The sequence below is a fragment of the Azolla caroliniana genome, unplaced genomic scaffold, assembly GCF_043228905.1.
Source record: "Azolla caroliniana isolate FFs.n. ecotype wild unplaced genomic scaffold, voAzoCaro1.0.p SCAF_10, whole genome shotgun sequence".
In the NCBI taxonomy this organism is placed as follows: Eukaryota; Viridiplantae; Streptophyta; class Polypodiopsida; order Salviniales; family Salviniaceae; genus Azolla; species Azolla caroliniana.
The window spans coordinates 10,195,445-10,206,542 of NW_028230445.1; the positions used below are offsets into that span (position 1 = coordinate 10,195,445).

At 49.5% G+C, this 11,098-nt stretch overlaps 1 pseudogene; it reads right to left on the reverse strand.

Moving 5' to 3' along the window:
• Nucleotides 1-1,190: 1,190 nt before the first annotated feature.
• Nucleotides 1,191-2,027, reverse strand: LOC147859012 (uncharacterized; annotated as a pseudogene).
• Between the last annotated feature and the right edge of the window lie 9,071 nt (nt 2,028-11,098).

Consider the following 11,098-nt stretch of genomic DNA (forward strand, 5'->3'; position numbering starts at 1 on the left):
TGTTTTACACCAATAGTGCTAGTGAAACAATCGGATAGGCCACCTAGTCATCGAACACACCTGGGCACTTGTTCATATAGTGCGTAGATGGCCCAAACCATGTCATCTGGTATCCTCAAGCTCTTAACCCTATCAAACAACCACTCTCTAGGGATCGTGTCAAAGGCTTTGCGGAAGTCCACAAAACAACAATATAATTTCTTCTTGCGAGCCTTAGTCTGGTCAATTAAGCATCTAACTGTGAAGATATGATCAATAGTGGAGAAGGCTCATCTAAAGCCAGCCAGTTCAGGTGCATGAAGATTTAAGATCTCCGTATAATTGCTAAGCTCTGCCTCCATTACTGTACCATATAATTTAGCAAGGGTATGACCTATCATAATGGTCCTATATGTATTTGGGTCCATGGGGTCCCCCCCTTTATGTATGGGGGCCATTGTGTTCATGGTCCATTGTGGTGGAAAACCCTTGGCGAGGGCACGATTGAAGATTAGAGTTAGCAATGGAGCTAGGCACTCTCTCGCATATATGATGTGTTTTGCCTACAATCCTGTGTGGTCCATGGACTTCCTATGTTGTAATTTCTTTATGACCTTCGTGACCCTAGAGGTCGTGAAGAGTGTCCCCACGGTAGGTCGGGGTGTAGACGGCATCGGAATGGGTGGTTGGTTTGGGATTTGGTAAAGTTTCTCTATATATGTGTGCTAGGTTTCGGGATCTTCGATGGGTGTTTGTGGTCTTGGTTCCCGTAATCTCTTCCATGCAGTGGCGCAATCGCTACTCATGAGCATATGGTAGAGTTCCCAATATTGGGATGCCTCCCATGCTCGTCTCTTACGACGTGTCATCTTGCGCATTTCTTTGCGAGCTTGTACTGAGGTAATACTACCACTAAGTTGCGATATTGTAAGTTTTCTATGTAAGTACCTACAATCCTCATCATACCATCTATTTTGTGGCATAGATCCTAATTTACCTTGATCGGAGTGTTTCGTGTATGGGAAACTGCTAACTGTTGCGGAGTGAAAGATGTGTGTGAGTTTCATACTAAGGCTCTCTAAAGGTAGGGAGGGATCAAGGGTGGAGAGATGGGCTTGAACATGTCGAGCATATATGTCAGAGAGCTCATGTGTGAAATGTATTGTGGTGTGATGGCGTGGTTGACTAGAGTTGGTGACGTTAGAGATATCTCATTTTAGCTCGAAGTATAAGAAACTATGGTTCACGCCAATAGGGCATGGGGCCACATGGAAGGAGTTAATCATGTCGGTAGCTTAAGGGCGTCCTATTAGATAATCAATTGTGCTTTCCCCTCCTCCATGTGGGAAACATGTGAGCTCTTCTGAGCCTGGCCACTTGGCTAAACCATTATATATGACCATCTGGTGCCGACTACCAAGTTCGAGCAAATGATGGCCAAAGCTCGTGGTGTCCGCACCTTGATCCTTTGATCTACGTGTGGTGCCTATGTCTAAAGGATCAACATTTACCATTTCTAGGTTTCTATTCATTTGAAATATTGTGCATTGTCGGGATTGAGTTCTCGCATTAAAGTCTCCCACAAGGAATACTTCTCCTTGGGAAGAATACCAGATTATGTCCTCCGATAGAGGTTCATATGGGGAAGGCCCATCTAGCACTCCTTCATCAACTAATCTTGCCTCGCCAACCAGATTATAACGAGAGCCTTTCGGGGGGAAGTAACAAATGGCGAAAAATACTGCCTTGTCCTTGCTTGTGGACACTTTCACCCACATAAAACGAGCCTCTGGGTCTGTCCTCAGTATTTCTATCCTATTATGTAGCTCTCTCCGAAACAATATTGCGACACCTCCAGATCCCCTGGTAGTGCATCGACGTGAGGTTGGTCTAAAAGTCGACTCCCAATGAAATCCTTCAACTCGTGGGAGTCCCCTATTTGGGCTTTGGTGTGTTTCTACTAAGAAAAGTATATCTGATACCTTTAATATCTCCTCTAGGCGGCCGGGGTGTGTCCAGAGTGCGTCGTTACAATTCCATAAGGTCATCCTAAGTGTATTTTCTGTCACATGGGCCACACGCCGTCCATTAGTAGTGCGATAATTTATGATCACTCGCCCATCTCGATAAAAGGCGCAATGCCCTTCTTTACGAGCTTGCATAACTCGTGGCATACAACTCTTGCAATGCTCAATTTGCATCTTAGTGAGGTCTTCATCGAGATAGATAGGTTCCCCACCCAATCCTCGAAGAATTGGTCTCTTCTTAAAGAAAGTGATTCTAGAGTCTAAGTCTCTCTTCCTAGTTGTGTTGCGTCCGGCCCTCCAAGCTTTAGTAATAGGTAGGGCCGCTATGTACCCTAACATTTTCCCAAGTGTTTGTGCATCCTCGTCTGGGGATGCACCTTCCTTTGAGCCCAATGACACGCACATTTCGGCGTCGGGCCTGACGCATTTTCTCCTCTTCAAGGGTGGTATTAACAATATTTTCAACTTTTATTTCTTTTTTAATGTTTCTTCCACCCAACCTGTTTTTGCTAACTCTATGTTATTTTTAACTTCTTCTTTAACTTTTTTAATCTAATTTTTTATATCCTCTATGGAGGATATTTCTGTTGGGATTTCGGTCCCTCCGGATGGGATGTCCGGAGATGAATGACGGCAAGCCCGGTTGCGGTTACGGAACCGGATGATGAAGAGTACCCGGCATGAAGCCGGATAAAGAGTACCCGGTTACGGAGCCGGATGCTGAAGACCCCGGTTACGGAGCCGGATGACGAATGTACCCGGTTACGGAGCCGGATGACGAATGTACCCGGATACGGAGCCGGATGATGAAGACCCCGGTTACGGAGCCGGATGATGAAGACCCCGGTTACGGAGCCGGATGCTGAAGACCCCGGTTACGGAGCCGGATGACGAATGTACCCGGAGAGAGATCCGGATGCGGGGACATATTTGTGAATATGTTTGCCAAGAGCCCTTGAGGCTATATTTGTAAATAGCCCAAAAGTCATATGTGTATAAATATGACTTAGGGCAAACAGTTTTATGTTGTTGTTGCTCATTTTCTGTTTTCCACGAAGAGGGAGCGAAGTGAGAGCAGCCGAGAGAGTGTGAGAGACGAAGAGGTCGTTGCCTCAGTGTATTACCGCCGCCTGTGGCGAAGACTGTGAGCTCAAGGTTGTTGCCTTGTAGCTTCATCATTGTACATCTCTGCATATAGTGATAGTTGGAGTTTGAGGACTCCCGTGGTTTTTCCCACTTAGGGTTTTCCACGTAAAATATCCTGTGTACTCTTCTCCCCATTATCTTCGTGTATTTTGTAATTCCTGTTTTCTGAAAGTTAATCCTATTTCTCGGTTGTGGCCGAGCACTGCGTATAACAAATTGGTATCAGAGCAACGGTAACACAGAAAATGGAAGGCGGCGGTAGTGGGCCTCCTGGCATGATGGTGTTGAACTCACAGAACTACGCCGACTGGAAGATAAAGATGGAAGACCTTCTCATCGTCCGAGACCTATACGAACCGATCGACAATGCCGAGATACCCAAGGGGGTAATAGAGTCGGAGTGGAAGCTTCTGAACCGGAAAGCCGTAGCGACGATCCGGCAATATGTCGATGTAAGTGTCCTGCAACATGTGGCGAACGATACGAACGCCTATGAGATGTGGAAGAAGCTGTCGGGCCTCTATGAGAGGAAGAATGCGTTGAACCGGACCTCCCTGATGAGGAAGATAGTGAACCTCAAGTACCGGGACGGCGAGAGTATGGTGGAACACGTAAGCACGTTCATGGGATTCGTGAACCAGCTTGCGGCGATCAAGTTCCCGTTGGAGGATGCAATGCAAGCCATCATCCTGATGTGTACATTGCCGGACAGCTGGGAGAACTTGGTGGTGACTCTCAGCACCTCCTGCACCGAAGATAACTTGTCCCTACAAACGGTAAAGACAAGTATTTTGAACGAAGAAGCGCGTCGGAGAGATAAAGAACCGGTTTCTGATCAGAAGATGCTGCTTACCGAATCGGATCGGGGAAGACAATGGAACCGGAGTCCGCAAAGACGGGAGAAGTCGGGGACCCGGTCGCAGTCAAGAGGAAGGCCAACATGCTTCCACTGTGGGAAGCCGGGGCACTTCCGGAAGAATTGTCGGCACTACCGAAAGGACAACGGAGCCGACGACACCGATTCGAAGAAGTCACCGGAGAGAAACGGTGCATACCGGGGAGCCACGGACCGGAGCGGTCCGGATCGGCAAGGGCAGGACCGGAAAGGAACGACGGCACTTGCGGCAAGTGAAGAAGAGATAATGCTTATTACCGAAGAGAAGGAGCTGAACCTTGCCGGTGTAGAGATGACCTGGGTGGTCGATTCCGGAGCGTCGTTCCACCTGACCCCGGAGAAGAAATACTTCTCATCCTACACAGCCGGTGAGCACGGCTGTGTCCGGATGGGAAATGAAGGCACATGCCGGATTGCCGGCATAGGAGACGTGTGGCTGTTGACATCAACCGGATGCAAGATGCTGTTGAAGGATGTGCGACACGTTCCGGAGGTCCGATTGAACCTGATCTCGGCCGGGAGGCTAGATGATGAAGGCTACACGGGTAGCATCCGGAACGGTGTCATGAAGTTCAGCAAGGGGAGCCTGATAGTGGCTCGGGCCCGGAAGGTCAACACCCTGTACCTGATGAATTCCCGGCTATGTCCGGAGGAGCTGAACGTGGCAGCCGACACTGCCGGTGAGCTGTGGCACAAGAGACTGTGCCACATGAGTGAGAAGGGGATGAAGAGGCTTGCAGAAGACAACCTCATTCCAGTGAAGCATGTGCATCTGGAGAAGTGCACCGATTGCCTGGCCGGTAAGCAGAACCGAACCTCCTTCCACTCAAGGCCACCGACGAGACGTAGCGCACCATTGGAGTTGGTGCACACTGATGTGTGTCAGGTAGAAACGAAGTCACATGGCGGAGCCCAGTACTTCGTGACTTTCATTGATGATCACAGCCGGAAGCTGTGGACGGCGCCGTTGAAGACAAAGGACCAAGTGTTGTCCGTCTTCAAAGAACTCCACGCGAGAGTGGAAAGAGAATCCGGCAAGAAGCTGAAAGCGATACGAGCGGATAACGGAGGGGAATACCGGGGGCAGTTCCAGGAGTACTGTCGCTCGAAGGGAATCCGGCTCGAGTTTACTGTGCCGAAGACGCCGGAACTAAACGGGCTGGCCGAGAGGATGAACCGGACCATAATGGAGAGGGTCCGGAGTATGCTGGCACATGCGAAATTACCCAAGGGGTTTTGGGCTGAGGCAATGTCGACGGCGACATACGTGATAAACAGATCACCCTCAGTACCTTTGGATGGAGACACGCCGCAGAAAGTGTGGACCGGTAAGGAAGTGTCCTACCGGCATCTGAAGGTGTTCGGGTGTCTCGCATACGTGCATGTGGCAAAGGACCGGAGAGGAAAGCTAGATCCAAAGACCCGGCCATGCATATTCCTCGGTTACGGCGACGACGAGTTCGGCTACCGAGTATGGGACCCGGTCGACAAGAAGATATTCAGGAGTCGAGACATCATCTTCATGGAGGACAAGACACTCGCCGACTGGGAGTCGGAGAAGAAGATGAAGAGCTCCAAGTCGATCGGTGAGGATCAACTCTACGAGGAGCAGTCCCGACCGGCAAGGGACCGGTTAACACTCGAGGATCCGGCCGAAGACTATGAAGAAACAGAACTGGCCGAAGAAGATGAAAATGATACCGGAACCGGCCCCGATCCCGAAATGGATTCGGATGAAGAAGAATCGGAAGAACCGGTTACCGAAGCTCCGGAACGGAGATATCCTCTAAGAGAGAGAAGGGCCCCCCGGAGATTTCCGGAACCAGAGCACGTGCTGCTAACCGACGAAGGGGAGCCGGAGAGCTTTGAAGAAGCAAAGCATGACACCCAGAGCCGCAGGTGGTTGAGTGCCATGCAGGACGAGATGGATTCCCTGCATGAGAACCACACATATGAACTTGTGGAGTTGCCGAAAGGAAAGCGGGCACTTCGAAACAAGTGGGTGTTCAAGCTGAAACCGGGAGATGCCGGAAACCCCCCGAGATACAAAGCCAGGATCGTGGTGAAGGGGTTTCAGCAGAAGAAGGGCGTCGACTTCGACGAGATATTCGCCCCGGTAGTGAAGATGACCTCCATCCGGATGGTGCTGAGCATAGCGGCAAGCATGGACCTCGAGGTAGAACAGATGGACGTGAAGACGGCATTCCTTCACGGTGACCTCGAAGAAGAGATCTACATGCAGCAACCGGAAGGATTCGAGAAGAAAGGGAAGGAGCACCTGGTATGCCGATTGAAGAAAAGCCTGTACGGATTGAAGCAGGCTCCCCGGCAATGGTACCGGAAGTTCGACTCCTTCATGACCGACGAAGGGTACCACAAAACGCAGTCCGATCACTGCGTGTTTGTGAAGAAGTTCGAAGGAGGAGACTCTCTAATACTCCTCCTATACGTGGACGACATGTTGATCGTCGGACGGGACCAGGTCAAGATACGGACGCTGAAGAAAGCGCTTCACCGAACCTTCTCAATGAAGGACCTGGGTCCGGCGAGGCAAATATTAGGGATGCACATCATCCGGGACCGGAAGAAGAAGCAGTTGTGGCTGTCACAGGAGAAGTACGTGACAAAGGTGCTTCACCGGTTCAACATGTCGGAAGCAAGACCGGTCGGGTCAACCCTCCCGGGAAACTGCAAGTTGTCCAGCAAGCAAAGCCCCAAGACAAAGGCTGAGAAGGAGGACATGATGAAAGTACCATATGCCTCTGCCGTCGGAAGCTTAATGTACGCAATGGTGTGTACAAGACCGGACATAGGATATGCAGTTGGAGTGGTGAGCCGGTACATGAGCAATCCCGGCAAAGAGCACTGGAACGCGGTCAAGTGGATACTCCGATACCTGAAGGGCACGGCAAACGTGTGCCTCCGATTCGGCTCCGGTAAGCCCGAACTCGAAGGCTTTACTGATTCTGATATGTCGGCTGATGCAGATACCAGCCGGTCCACATCAGGGTATGTGATGACGTATGCAGGGGGAGCTGTTTCGTGGCAGTCGAGGCTGCAGAAGACGGTTGCGTTGTCAACCACGGAGGCGGAGTACATGGCGGCTGTTGAAGCCGGCAAAGAAATAATATGGATGAAGGACTTCATTAGAGAGCTCGGTATCCAGCAGGAGGAGTACCGACTCTACTGCGACAGTCAGAGTGCCATCCACCTTGCGAAGAACGCGGCCTATCACTCCCGGACGAAGCACATCCAGCGAAGATATCACTGGATCCGGGAAAGGATAGAAGACAAGGAGTTCGTGCTGACGAAGGTCCACACGGACGAGAACGGGTCGGATATGCTGACCAAAGTGCTCACACCCGACAAGCTGGGAGCGTGCCGGAAGAGAGTCGGATTGGAGAGACATCCCATGCCGAAGTGAAGGGGGAGTTTGTTGGGATTTCGGTCCCTCCGGATGGGATGTCCGGAGATGAATGACGGCAAGCCCGGTTGCGGTTACGGAACCGGATGATGAAGAGTACCCGGCATGAAGCCGGATAAAGAGTACCCGGTTACGGAGCCGGATGCTGAAGACCCCGGTTACGGAGCCGGATGACGAATGTACCCGGTTACGGAGCCGGATGACGAATGTACCCGGATACGGAGCCGGATGATGAAGACCCCGGTTACGGAGCCGGATGATGAAGACCCCGGTTACGGAGCCGGATGCTGAAGACCCCGGTTACGGAGCCGGATGACGAATGTACCCGGAGAGAGATCCGGATGCGGGGACATATTTGTGAATATGTTTGCCAAGAGCCCTTGAGGCTATATTTGTAAATAGCCCAAAAGTCATATGTGTATAAATATGACTTAGGGCAAACAGTTTTATGTTGTTGTTGCTCATTTTCTGTTTTCCACGAAGAGGGAGCGAAGTGAGAGCAGCCGAGAGAGTGTGAGAGACGAAGAGGTCGTTGCCTCAGTGTATTACCGCCGCCTGTGGCGAAGACTGTGAGCTCAAGGTTGTTGCCTTGTAGCTTCATCATTGTACATCTCTGCATATAGTGATAGTTGGAGTTTGAGGACTCCCGTGGTTTTTCCCACTTAGGGTTTTCCACGTAAAATATCCTGTGTACTCTTCTCCCCATTATCTTCGTGTATTTTGTAATTCCTGTTTTCTGAAAGTTAATCCTATTTCTCGGTTGTGGCCGAGCACTGCGTATAACAATTTCACTGTCCTCTCGAAATACTAAGTTGTTTTTTGAGGTTGGTGTTTTCCTCTTTAAGTTTTTCTATTTCGGCCTTGAGGGCGTCTTTTTCCTCTGTATCTTTTTTCTTGTGGGTTTCGACGTCTTTCACGCATTTTTACATATCCATCTCTATTTTTGTTAAACGATTAAACATATCTAAAAAGTCCTCCTTACTTATAGCATCGTCTTGTATATCCTTATGTTCCTTAGTTCGTTTAGACGTCATTGTGGTGTCAATAAGAAAAGGAAAAAAAGATAAAATAAATGGGTTCGAGATTTAGCCGAGTTTGTGTGTATGTCGCAGTCACATCGGCATTTTGTGCACGCTACGAGAATGCAAGAACCCACCAATGGAGGAAGGATGCGCCGCCAAGAAAAGAAACACGGCACTCGGCAACACCAAGAAAAGGAAAGAGAAGAACACGGCAGCACGACAATACGGCCAACGACGGCAACGGTGACGGATGTACAAAGGTTAGACGTCATTGTGGTGTCAATAAGAAAAGGAAAAAAAGATAAAATAAATGGGTTCAAGATTTAGCCGAGTTTGTGTGTATGTCGTAGTCACATCGGCATTTTGTGCATGCGATGAGAATGCAAGAACCCACCAACGGAGGAAGGATGCGCCGCCAAGAAAAGAAACACGGCACTCGGCAACACCAAGAAAAGGAAAGAGAAGAACACGGCAGCACGACAATACGGCCAACGACGGCAACGGTGACGGACGTACAAAGGTTAGACGTCATTGTGGTGTCAATAAGAAAAGGAAAAAAAGATAAAATAAATGGGTTCAAGATTTAGCCGAGTTTGTGTGTATGTCGTAGTCACATCGGCATTTTGTGCATGCGATGAGAACGCAAGAACCCACCAACGGAGGAAGGATGCGCCGCCAAGAAAAGAAACACGGCACTCGGCAACACCAAGAAAAGGAAAGAGAAGAACACGGTAGCACGACAATACGGCCGACAAAGGCGACGGTGAGGGACATACAGAGGCAACAGCGCGACAGCAGATCGTATAGCACGCAGACGGCAACAGACGGCAACAGACGGCAAGGCAGCAGATGGTAGTGTGGCAACAGACGGCAGCATGGCAACAACAGACGACAGTACGACCGTTGTAAGAGAGAGAGAGAGAGGGGGGGGGGGGGGGGGAGAGAGAGAGAGAGAACACGTGCAACGCTTACTCAACACACGGTTCTCGCATACAAAAACCGGAAAGAAGAAACACATCAGACATTGATAGAGACACAGTTATGCAAAAATTTATATATATTTATGTACATGAATGACAGGTTACAACTCTGGCTTAGAGTCGGACTGAGGAGACCGGATTACAACAACCATCTGTAGGCAAGCCGCCAGTCGGGGAGCTCTCGGGCTCGTCGCGTCGGCGAGCCGACAAGTGATTTCTTGTCCACTGAGCATATGTCGGTATGCACAAGTTCCAACGGTGCTTTCCATCTCATCGGTGGTCTCGACTGGAAGGAGGTTTGGTTTTGCTTGCCAGACAAGCAATCAGTGCACTTCTCAAGCTGCATGTTTTCCAACTCCGGAATGAAGTTATCATCAATAAGTTTTCGCATCCCCTTCTGGCTCATGTGACACAACCTATTGTGCCACAGCTCACCTGCAGTGTCAAAAGCTCTGTTCACTTCCTCCCGGCAGATCCAGGCATGCATCAGGTACAGAGTGTTGATCTTCTGAGCTCGCGCCATGATCAAGCTTCCTCTACAAAACTTCATTATGTTGTTTCGGATGTTGCCGATGTAGCCTTCATCATCTAGTCGACCGACTGATATTAGGTTCAGTCGAACCTCCAAAACGTGTCAAACATCTTTCAATAGTAAGTTCAGTCGATTGACATTGTCAGCCACACATCTCCTATGTCAACAGTTTGGCATGCTCCTTCATTCCCCATCCTTACACAACTGTGACCTCCGGCTCTGTAAGATGAGAAGCACTTCCAGTCGGGGGTCAAATGGAACGTCACCCCTGAGTGGACCACCCATGTTGATTCATTGCTAACAAGGTGCAGCTCACTCTCCTCGGTGATTAGCAGCAGTTCCTCTTCACTTGTCGCAATTGTCGATGTTCCTCTTCTCTCCGAAATCTTCTTTGGTTCCAAACCGTTGGCTCCCCTTTTGGCTTTCCAAAAGTGTCGGCAATTCTTTTGGAAATGCCCCGGTTTCCCACAATAGAAACAGGTAGGCTTTCCCCTCGACTTCGACCTCGTCCCCGACTTGTCCCGGTTCTAGGGACTTCTATTCCGACCTCTTTCCCGGTTTGTGTTGCATTCCGTGACTAAGGCTTTCAAGTCAGTTCCGGAGTCCCAGTCCTTCCGGCGAGCTTCTTCATTTAACAAACTTTACTTCACTCTCTCCAGGGATAAGTTCTTTCCTTGCGGTTCGGCGTTGCCCAATGTGAGGACCAACGTCTCCCAACTATCTGGGATCCGAGCAGTAGCAATGCCAGTACCTCATCAGCTAGATGTACATCGAGTGAGGTAGTCTTATTTAGCAACCCCTAGAAGGTTTTCATACCCTCTGCCATACCAGCACCATCATAATACCGGAGCCTCACTATCTTCCAGAATACTAAGACTCAATTTACGACATTCTTGTTTTCCAACATCATGCCAATCTTCTCACAGATTACATAGGTCATGTCAATGAAACATCTTATGTATCCTGTCGTCTTCATATGCATCACTTCCTAGGTCGCGCCATCGATCTTTTCCAGTCTTTTGTCTCCAAACTATACCGGCAACCAAAGATCTTTGACCACTAGCATGTCTCTCATCTTCGACTTTCACACTGG